This window comes from Lepeophtheirus salmonis, chromosome 3 (genome assembly GCF_016086655.4).
Source record: "Lepeophtheirus salmonis chromosome 3, UVic_Lsal_1.4, whole genome shotgun sequence".
Classification (NCBI taxonomy): Eukaryota; Metazoa; Arthropoda; class Copepoda; order Siphonostomatoida; family Caligidae; genus Lepeophtheirus; species Lepeophtheirus salmonis.
This window is the reverse complement of record NC_052133.2, coordinates 11,669,265-11,681,517: the sequence shown is the minus strand read 5'-3', so window position 1 is coordinate 11,681,517 and position 12,253 is coordinate 11,669,265. Positions and strand designations below refer to the sequence as shown.

Genomic DNA, 12,253 nt, shown 5'->3' with positions numbered 1-12,253 from the left:
TTCAACATTTTGTTTATTCTCCACTCCAAATATTGAATTGATAAATTCCAAAGGTTTTCAAGACATGCCCTTAGTTTAAAAACCCAGTGTATGGCTGGTTCGAGTACATTGAGTTGTTGATGTTTAGAAGCGTGCATATGTATAGTAATGATACATTATTTAATCTTAGGGATGTAAAAAGTTCACCGGTATTTTTCATATTATTCATAGAATAAATTCTATTATAACTTTGAGAAGAATATACTATTTCATGTGACTAAGATTGATATTAAATATTTTATATAATGATTTTACATGTAACATTAATAATTCGTTGTTTAATAAATTATATTACCCATAATTTATTGCAAACTTTAAATAGAAACGTTGTTTTGTGGGATATTGAGGGGTCAAATGTTCAGAATACATTTAATTTAATATTTATACATTTAATTTTTTGGCGAGTAATAAAAAGTAAGGACTTCACTAGGGTAAAACTTGTTGTTTGGTTAATATCAAGAATTGAGCCTGCCCACAGTTACAATATTCAATGTAGTACGTTTTGTTATTTTATTTATTTCGAAAAAAAAAAAACAGCTCCAAAAATGTTGATGCCCTAAGGAGAGTAATTCTCGGGCAATTGAACTAAATTCTAAAAATAATTTATCTGTAATTCCCGTTAATTATTAAACTACTGAAGGCAGTAGAGCAAAATTAAAAGGAGGCCTAGAATAATCCATTCATAGTATTTACGGTTTTGATAATCCGACTTTAATTTAAGAAAAGTTATATGTTCGGTACATTTTTGACCCACTTTCTAATAAGTAAAATGCTAAATACTTCAATATTTCACAAATTTGCAATTAGTTTTCATATACAAGAGCTGACTAAAATGATTTTTACAAAATAAATTTATTTTTATAAATATATAATTATGTATGAAAAATCTCAAGTGTTTGACAACTATTTAAATATAAATATTAAATCCTGCTGTATTTCTTTTATGGGAAATTCTAATTCCTCAAGCAAGAACCTTTTTCTAATAGTACGCATCTTATAACAATTATTTATAACAAACCATTCTGAATGTAGAGTTATATCGGTCCTTACTGAGGACTGAAAACTTCAATCTCGTCCAGTTCAGTCTCTCTCTGGTAAAGTTCAGTCCTGCATATCAGTTCCAAAACTGATAAAGGTTGCTTCTTGATCACGTTAATCAAGTTTTTTTAATCAGTTCTAGTAGTAGCAGTCTGAAGGTATGACGACCTTAACTACTGGTCCCAAGGACTAATAGCACCCCCATAAGACTTAACTGAACTGACACAACACTTGTCAAATACATTTAATTCATCAAAGTACATGTTTTTCCATCAACACTAGAACAAGCTGACAAGATTTTTACATGTCAATTATTTGTTTTTACATTTATGTTGTTACATCCTTTAAAAGTGATGTTTCATACAAATTTCTACAAAATCCATGAACGCTTATATTAATTATAAGTTAAAAATCATATCGGAAATAAATCAAGTCTTTAATATTAAATGAAAGCTGAAATCACATCAATTATTTCACAAAAATGAAACAATATAGGATATATAATGTATATACAGATTATTTCAGCTAACCCTGTCTTACTTTTTTTCAAATTTGAATAATATTTTTCTAGGTGATTTTCAACCCAAAATTTGTATGGAAGGCAGATTTAAAAACGTGAGGAAAAAAATATGCAGCTCTAATAAAAGAAGGTTCAATGAAAGTAACAGAGTTATATTTTACTTTATTTAACCTTCTTCTCAAAATATTTATTTATTACGTAATCTTGTAGATTTAAATCTGGAGAAAAAAGGTCCATTTTTTTATATTTGATGCGAATCATAGTTGAGTTTCCTTTCAATCCAAGATGGTCGCACAATTTTACTAGAATACAGATTAATTATTCGTGGTAGTATTTTTCTTGAACCAAAGTTTTTACCGGTAGGCTCCAAAACCTGATTAAATTAAGTCATTAAGTTGATTTTTGCATTCATATGGTAATAAACACAGGGAAGTTTCGCCCCATAGGAGGATACTGCATCTGAGACAATTACAAAAGAAGTTTTGACTCGTCTTGTCACTTGTCAAATTTATTTTTTTAGAAGCTTCAGTGACTAAATGACGACGTTTAGGCCTGTATATATTTATTTTTAGAGATCTTTATGGATTTGGCCATTCTTCATTTCCATTTTTCTGGAATGGAGGACATTGTAATACAGACAGTTTTTATCAGTTTCAAATTTCAAACCTACAAAATTATCTTTTTTTTCTTTGGTATGGGATTGAACTCCCGCTTTCTTGCTTCAATTAGACAATTGTATACAACCCAAGTCGAGTGATAAATCCTATTACACGCGTGTAATTTTAAAAGGCTTATTTGCTTTATTTTAAAGTTTAATTACAACTTATCTTTATTGGCAAATAATGATTGCTTCGGATAAACTAATCTAACTACTTATTATGCTAAAAGGTCAGGAATTTATCGAGCATTCATCCTAATTTACAGTTTTCGAAGAGATGATAATTCATTGTTGCCATAAGAATGTAGTTCTATTTTTGTAAGTGCTTATGGTTATAGGACCGTACTTAAACTCAACCTGTTTTGTTTGATAACGCAATGAAACAACATTTTCACTCAATATTCATAGATTTGTCATCAATTTTCTTGTCAAATATTTCATTTATAAGCTTTAAAAAAAGCTTACGTGAAAAGTTTCCAAATTAAATATTAATAAGTCGATTATATTAGTTACATTTAATCAATAAATACTTATAAAATACATATAATATCTGCTAGATTTTAAAATATTAATGACATTTTAGTCATATTATTGACTCATTTATTTTTAGTTTTGAAAAATTTTTAAACAATTTTTAAACATTTTATAAGAAAACAAATATTTAAATCAATGAAAATTCAACATTTTTTTATGGCTATTTTTTATTTATTTTAAATATTGAGTGGGAATGTTGTTGAATAGTGTTATTAAACAGGACAAAACATATATATCTCCTTACATCTGTCATTTGTCATATTTATCCTTGGGTCTGATAATAAATAAATAATTTAAAATATTTAATTAATTTCTATTAAAACATTTCTGGTTATTCAAAATACTACATGAAATAGTAGTTGTTGAACAAAAACAAACATGATCCTAAAAAATATTAAGTTATCTAATAAAAATGATTAGTTCTAAATTGACAAAATATTATCATACCAGACATTCATCGTTTAGGATAAATAAATTATTAGAAAGCCTACTTTAAAACTTTCATAATTAATTTTAGAGTATGATAATTACTCAAAATCTATTGAAATACCATTTCCAATAAACCAATAAAATTTACGGTATATATTAAATTATTTACTTAGATATAGATGACTTCTTTTTATTGGTTGACCAATTTGAATAATTAAATGAACACTTTTTTTTTGCTTAATAATGTATATAATTAATTAAGCACAGGTATCAGTGGAATCGATATTTTTGAGCTGATTCTGATACTTCAAAAGAGGTCGAGTCTTATTGATTCCGATACTGATGCATCAGTACACCCCTTAAAAAGATATATCATCAACATTTCGGTCTTTGTATAAGCAACAGGCGTACAGAGTTTAAAATCACTAAAAACGTATACATCATTTATTCCCAGACCAATGGTCAAAAATTTGCATTGATTCAATACATTCGTTCAAATATATATTTTTGTTACACGTTTTACAAAGTCTAACAGTGAGAGATACGCAAGAATATATCACAGATATCAAATGATAATGTATGCTCAATTTTCCATTTTATTGATTTGCACGAGTTAACTTCCCCTTAGTGAACATCAGTGAGTGCAGTGAGTTATTTGAATAAAAAAGAAATCCCAAAACAAAACGTATTTTATTACATGGACAATAGATGAACAGTTATAGAAAGGTTCTCATTAAAATATTTATTTTTATTTTTTGAGATATTCCATCATTTTTTACTCGTAAATATCAATTAAAATGCTTAAGTACTTGAATAATAAAAATATATTGATGCCTTTGGGTTTTTAACAAATATGTTTATAAATTTTTTTCTTATAGTAAAATATATAGATTTTTATTTTTCATAAATTTTTATGAAAATATTTATTATTTTACGCACTTAGGGATTTAAATTAGTAGCCAACATTGAGGTTGTGTGTATTAAATAAAAAATAGCAACAATATTACATTTTTATTAGCTACTGCTGTACGCCTCAATCCTCACAATAATAAAAAAAAATCATTCAAGAAATCAAAAAGACCTACAATTAATAAAATTCACTGAACCTCAATTAAAAACTGCTAAATATTTGAATAAGTCACAAACAAGGAATTATCAAAGCAAACATAGAATTTTATATATTCTGATATAATGATTTAGAAGCTTACTGAAAAGTTTTTAAGATAAAATATAGTTGCATAACAATAAGATGCATTTCTATAAACTTCTGGCTTAAAGTATAATTTTTATCTATAAATTAATTCCGAATGTTTGCGTGTGAGTCCTGGAATCACAGACAAATCAATCGTTGGAATTTCCTGAAATTTTTCATGTACGTTTTTATGGCTCAAGAACGGTTCTTGTAACATTTTTTTGGCCTTGAAGGCCATGGCGCCCTTAAAATAGTCTTGTTCTAAAAACGCATTTTTAGACAAACAAACGATTATTTTATATAAAACAAAAAAAAAAGACTATTTTAAAAGAGATTACAAGATTTAGAGAAGAGAAAAAACGAGAGATTTAGACAAAGGATTTTTTTACAATGATATGAAAGATCCATACCAAAACCAAAATGCAGCAATTATAATTCTTAAAATTTTTGTGGTCCTTACTTAATTTTAAATAATTTTAATTTCTTAATGTTCCGGGCATCGTTGGGTAAAGCTACTATAATAACTATTAAACGTACTAATCCCAGAAGTGGATAAACAAGGGATCTATCAAGGCTACTTTAGACTAATATTTAATTTATTTTATGAAATAAACTATGAACTTTATTATGACAAGGTGATTAAAATATAAAAAAATGTACCTAATATAACTTAATGCTGACTGATTGAACCCTGCCTTGACGGGTAATAATGTATGTTCAGAAAATATATTTACTTTTTGAGTTTCCTCCTTCCCTTTTCGAAAGCATTAAAATGAAGTGATTCTCAAACTTTATTCATTTGATGCACATTTCACTTTTATAAAATATATAAGGCACTCCATTGTAAAATAAAATTAAAAACAAAAATGAAATTACAAATGCACTATTTATTTAATTTACACAGTAATGGACAGAGCAATAAATTAAATGCTAATTATAATTGCACTTATAATTACGCATGAGTACTTATTTATGCAGTTTATACATTCATTGCTGGGAGGGAAAATATCCAATCTACCTTGTTCCACGCAGAAACACGCGAGTCTGAGCTAATATCTAAAGGCACTGGGTTTGTTGTCAGGGAAGAAAAGAAGGATTTCCTAATAATTATTTTATTAATAGGTAGATGTCAAAGGAGGTAGTTCTTTTAAGAGTCAACTCCTTACAGAAACACTGCATTATAAGATATATCTTCATTTTTATACAACTCTATACGTAAAAAAACTTTTTTATTATTAATGAAGCACACGCTCGATACTATAAACATAAGGACTGCAAGATTTCAATAGTGTCACTACAATCTTAACTATTCGATCACAAATGAATGTACAGAGTACATACAGACAGACTTTGCTTTATTAATATACATAACGATACTTGATAAAAAAATACTGCACTCCCTCCTGATATTTTGAGAAGCACTGATCTACAAAGGTTATCTGTATCTCAATTGAACACTACCCTTAAACATGATAAAATAACAGTAATTCAATCATACTTCAAAACGTGAATTGATCCAAATATACGGTTTTCTGCCTAAAACCAGTTCCGATTTCACAAAAACTTTACTCTGTGGTTGTTGAATACAATCGAAATAATTTTCACTATTACAAATCTAAATTTACTTTACTTATTATGTATAATTTAATTTTTGTATCATATTGTAAGGTAGGCATGTATTGAGTCGTAAAATGATCAATTCATGACCTCTTTTTTAAGGTACTTTTAGCAACAGTTTCCCAACGATTATCTAATATACTTCAAAAAATTCGTAGTGGTACTTTTTTTACTGAAATATATTAACATAAGTCTTAGTATCATTCAAATCTATTACATTGTGTTCACGTTGGTTCAATTTATTATGTAATTACCCATAAATAAATATGCAAAGAAACAATATTGAGTGCCACTTCCCATGAACTCTCACTAAAAGTGCCTAAAAACGATAAATTTATTTTACCTTGTTAAAAAAATAATCTCTCCCAAATTCTTTTTTTTTTACTAAATACAACCTTTATTTTGACGTTTTCAAATGTACTTTATTCTTATCAAGGTTTTTTTGTAATTTGGTACAAGGTAACAATTTGCTGATTACATTGTTTTTTTTATTATTGTGGCATGAGTATGTAAATTGGTTTTTATTTTATTTGGTAAATACTATGAAACTACACAAATAGAACACACAATACGTAGAACCATTGCAAAAATTCTTTTTTTTTGTACGAAAAAGTATGAATATATATTTTCTAAGACAATCGACTTTTTTAATATCATATAAATGATTATTACTTTCTTTATTATAGGTAATAGTAATGCATGTTTAATCCTTATGTATTTATATTTCATTGGTGATTACTTTGGTCAATGTACATATTATTTACTACTGAATCCGAGGAAATATCCGGATGGCATAAGTAAATATATTAAGTTTTTAGTATTTATTTTTATATTTTAAGAATAAATAGTAAATTGGAAGTCAGTTCATAGCAATAATATTCTCCATTCTTATTTTATAATTATCCCTAATTCTGAGAAGGTTCCTTTATAGAGATCACTGTTCCAGTTTTTAGTACCTCCGTAACTTGATAAATAATAAACGAATTTTTTTATATATTATGGAAAATAATATGTCAGGATGAGAAAGGGGATGAATATATTGTGTTTAACATTTTTTAAATATCGAACTTTTTTTATATGTTCCTTTAATTGATGAGATGGAGTTGCAGTGATGAAGGATAAGTAAAAATTATAGTACGATAATTACTCCATATGACCTAGAAATGTTTTGAACGTCCATATAAAGTAAGTATATTTCATTCTCTAGGAACCACCGAGTGTCAAATCTACGTACATTGAGTTCTACATACCAATTTATCCCCATTGTGTTGTCTATTGATCTACGTTCTTCCATCTAACAAATGTCAAACTTGAAATTTCAACAAAAAATGGTCTTTTCCACATTTAAAAAAAATTTAATGGCAACAATTATTTTTAGCTAAAAAACAAAAATAAAAACATGTTACTTACCACGGATAACGTTAAATATGTGTATTTCTAAGGAACTGCCATAGAAATTAGTGTATCTAAATACAAATTATGCATTATAAAACTATAAGTGTATCTATGATATGAAGGATCTATCACACAAGTATGGGAGAAAATGGAAAACAAAATGACATCGATAGACTTCCATGTATCTAAGATTCCATGCCCCATCAGACCAACAAAAAAAAATATTAATAAATAGAAAATGAAGAACGTTTTTTTTTATGAAACATTAATTGTAAAAAAATAAAATTCTGGATTTCCAGAGAATTGATAGTAGGTGTAAAACCCCCAAAGTCCTGGAAAACAAGGATCCTTGAAACTTTAGTATGGTTATAATATTTAAATATGTACAATTTATTTAATTTTGTTTAAAAATATTTTCAAATTTAACAATATTTGATCTTATAAATTGATATTTTTATCAGATGTACGTTAGGAAACTATATTTGAGTTTACTTCTATGAAGAAAAATTCCTATTGCTATATTCAATAAACTTGTTAGTAAAAAAGAAAAGAAAAAAAGGAAAAGGTATATATTTTTACTTCATTAAAATAATCAAAGAACAAATTTGATCTAAAAAAAGAAAACATTTGTAAAAACTTTCATTATCTGTCATTTTTCAATGCTTTAAAATTCATTCTTTATTAAAATTCATTCTCGGAGTGATTAATTCATATATTTCTACAATTTCCCCAAAAATAGTAATAAATCTGTTGTTTATAATAGAAGGAAGACTGTGACATATGAGATTAATCGGTTCCTAACAGAGCTCGTAAGACAAAGCAATAAATAACAAAATGTAATCATACAGAAACGTTATGTTACCAGTTATGGACCACATTTTATTTATAAAAACACAACTCGTACGTCAATCTAAGTTTTAGCTGAGAATCCAGCTTGTCTCTTTAAAAAACTTCGTATATGAAGCCTCACGTATCTCAAGGTATTAATGTGTAGGTATTTGCATACTGGTTGTTTGATATGATTTTAACACTTTAATTATGCTATAAATAACCATTTACAACAGATTGGAATGAGGTTGTAGAGAAAAATTGCAAATTATGAAGATTATTAATTATGAATTTGATTTCCACAACCATCAATTACAGTCTCCGAACAAATTCAGAAGGCAGTACATACTTTAATTATGTCCTGGGCATTCTCCCCCAATGGGACTCCACCAAGGATTTGAGACTGGTAATGTTGCTGTGGTGGACACAACAATATGCGTGGACTCAATATGCCACCATATTAAAAAGTCCTAAGGATTCAGATCATGCGACTAGAGAGGCCAAATGTGACAGAAATTCATGTTGTCTCTCATCCAAGATTATTGGTCTACGAATTCTACACTGATTTCAGAGGCTTTCTCCATCCTCCACAAGCTTTCTGACCTTGTACACTGTATTACAGTTAACCTTCAGGCTCTTAATATTGTTGGAGTTGTTATGGCCGAGGCAAACCAATGTAGCAATCCATCGGAATTTTAAAACCTCTTCAATCATTGTTGTATATATGGTAAAATACTTTGCCAATGCAAAGCAAAGTTATGTATATCGCTGACTTATAGCTACCTCTGACAGTTCACAGGGAAATTCGCAGTCCTTTTTTTATTTTTTTAAATGTAATATGATATTTTAATTAATTAATTTTTTTCACCATTTTCTTTAAAGAAAACCATTTATAGAAATATAAAATTATGGTCAGTTTAATGTTGTACATAATCTCAATTTGCATTTTAAAACTCGCCTTCATATTTTCAAATTTTGTATAATTTAATAAAACAAAATTATGGGTCTTTAAAGAATGAAAATATTGAAAATCAATTGTAAATAAGGAGTTATTTTCCTCTTCTAAAGGCCATATCTCTAAATATATTTATTTTAGTAAAAAAAAAAGGAGAGATGTACAGAAAAAAAATATATACATATTATTGGTTAAATTCATTTCTTTATCCATAAATAAATCAGAGTTATCCTAAATTCATTTCTGAAGATTTATACATTTTTAAATGTACAAATTGTTTTACTCTAAAAATAGTATAGTACAGGGTGGTTCAGAAATAATGTCCCATATAAATAATTAATCACATCCCATTTTTGTATTAATACATTTTTATAGGTTTAATATTGTTCTAAAATTGACCAATACTATCTCATTCCATGTTCTTGCCTTTTTTTTGTCTCCACAACTGCCATCAAGGAGTTCTTGCTGAGCCTGGAAGCTACAATGCCTCTCCTCCCAACAATACCCTATATTACAAAGGCAAAAGGGTTAAGATCATGGGAAGAAAGAGGTCAAAAGTTTTTGGATTTAAAGTGATTTAAATTCTATTTGCACGTTTGTTGTAAAATGTGTGCTGAGGCCCCTATCCTACTATCACAATATTTCTAACTTTGAATAACGAAGTTTTAACACATAATACTTTTAATATAATTACTTTAAAGGGGATGGAACTCTCATTCTAAGCCACTCTGTACATTTTTTTCCTTTTTAAAAACACTGTAAGTCTTCCCTTATTATTTAGAAATTTGTATTACAATTTCCTTTAGTTGAAATATCTTTTCAGTTCCTGTTAATTGTATGAAATGAATATAATATGTATTTATGCCTATGAAAAAAAACAACTTTTTTTACCTTATTTTTTTGAAAATAATATTCTTTTTCGCGGATAATAGCTTAGATTTCTGTAGTATTTACTTTAATTATACAAAGTCACAGGAATAATAATGATTATTAAAAAAATATTTTATTCCGCTTCGAAATAACCGTTAAGAGGAGGCACTATTGTAAAACTAACGAAAAAAAAATCAACTTATAGTAGTTATTTTTTTACAGTTCCCCCCTTTCTTCGTGGCTTTCTAAAAAAAAAAGGAAAAGTAACGACGGATGGAAGAGGTTCAGGCGCATTTGTTTTTGATATCGAACATAGAAGGTTATTAGGATTTTTTTGAATAAAGGTTCCTTTATTGTTAGTTAATTATTGAAAAAAAAATGTATAAAAATAATATATGTCCATTGACAACCCTGTTTTAATGAAACCAAATAGAATCACCTAGATTAAATACCATACATGAAAATAATGTTACTAAGGTTAGTAGAAACAATCCATTATTTCTCCAATAGATTAATTTAGTGATGTTTATCTTGTGTTGTATATGTATGAACAATTTACATTAGATGGTGTTAGAAAGATAAGATTTCCTACAAAAAAAAACTTCTTTCAATTTTAAATTGGATTATAAAATCTTAAATAGACATTAAAATAAACCAACCCTAGATATATTGTTTTTTTAGATTTCTGAATATTTGGGTTTTTTAAGTTGTTGTTTTTTTTTCTGCTTATGCATTGTATAAATTTTTGATGTACTTTTGTTACAAAAGAGGTATTTGTCTTTTGAAACTAATTTTAAACTACAATGTTAATTAAAATTTAATAAATATAATTGTTCAATTTTTTATATTGTATTTTTTTTTATTATCAATTGTAAAATAAAAATTTATAAAAATACCATTTTTTTATTGTACTACATACTACTTTTTTTTTAATCCAAGTACAACTATATTTAAAATTAATTTTTTTAATTATAATTCACGTATAATATGAAAGTAAGCTTGAATCTAAAACATGAGAAAAATACATAAAAAAAGAAATCACATCCATTACAAAATCTTTTTATAAATTCTCAAAATTGGGGTAAAATTTGCTACCAATGGCGTTCAATTGGATTTGAATTTGTATGAAATTTTGAGGTAGTATAATTTTTTTCTTTTTGATTACAGCCAATATTAATATATATAAAATCTTTAGAATTTAATAATATGTTCAAATTTAAATAAAAACACATCTAAAGTGATTCCAGACATTTGCTTAATGCTCACATTCAAATAAAAAACGACTAACCGTTTCCCTTGATGCCTTACTAAAGAAAAACTTATGTCTTGTTAGTCTTCCCATACACACTACCCAGAGATAAGGTGCTTGTAACTTTTTTTATATATTTAAATCATTAATGTTTAAGTGCATCAAAAATAAACACCAACATAGAGAAAATACGTCATATTATACAGTTTTTTTGCAAAAAGGGCAGAAAAAGGAGGCAGGTAGCTGAAAATTTGAATAGTGGTAATGGTCCTGATACTGTAAAAGTTATGGATAATCCTCAATTTTGATTTCGTCGGTTCTGTTCTGAATCTGAGTTAATCAAATAGGAAATCGTCGAGTCCAAGCATCATGTTAGCACTGGTTTTATTGTAAATGATAGAAACATTACAAAAAAAAAAGCGAAGTTTTCTTAAATTTATTAAACCAAAAGCGTGTATTAGGTTATTGCGGGTTTTTCTTTTATTTTTTGAATTAAGAATCCTTATCTATTTCTTTAATAATTCTTAATTCATTTTTTTTATTTTTACTTTGGCTCTTTTTTTTTACTGTGAGTACTGAGGCGTACAACAATATCTACAAGACTATAATATTGTAGCTATTTTATTATAAAATAAACTTAATCTTATCAAATGTTTTGGGTACAATGTTGATTCCTAAAATTAACATAAATTCACCGCAAACTTATGGATATTTTATATTTATGCACGTACTTTTAGCAATGTAGTTCATATTTACGACTGCAAAATAGATGACACAATCAAAAATTGATACAAAAATGAAATAACATAATTATTTTAATCTTTCAATTGTTGTTTATGTAATTAAATACTTTTCTTTGTTACAAGGTTGTTTAACCAGTTTATAAAAAGGATGTTCACTAATGGAGACTGAAATTGAGATTTTTGAGT

General features: G+C 27.1%; 1 protein-coding gene across 2 annotated transcripts in view; it reads right to left on the bottom strand.

Annotated features, from left to right (window-relative positions):
- The window catches only part of dpr12 (defective proboscis extension response 12), a 382,253-nt gene extending 371,997 nt beyond the window's left edge, over nt 1-10,256 (bottom strand). For both annotated transcript variants that reach the window (XM_040708020.2, XM_040708021.2), the window contains exon 1: nt 10,097-10,256. The gene's annotated coding sequence lies outside the window, so the exon portion shown is untranslated. The remainder of the gene's footprint in view (nt 1-10,096) is intronic.
- Between the last annotated feature and the right edge of the window lie 1,997 nt (nt 10,257-12,253).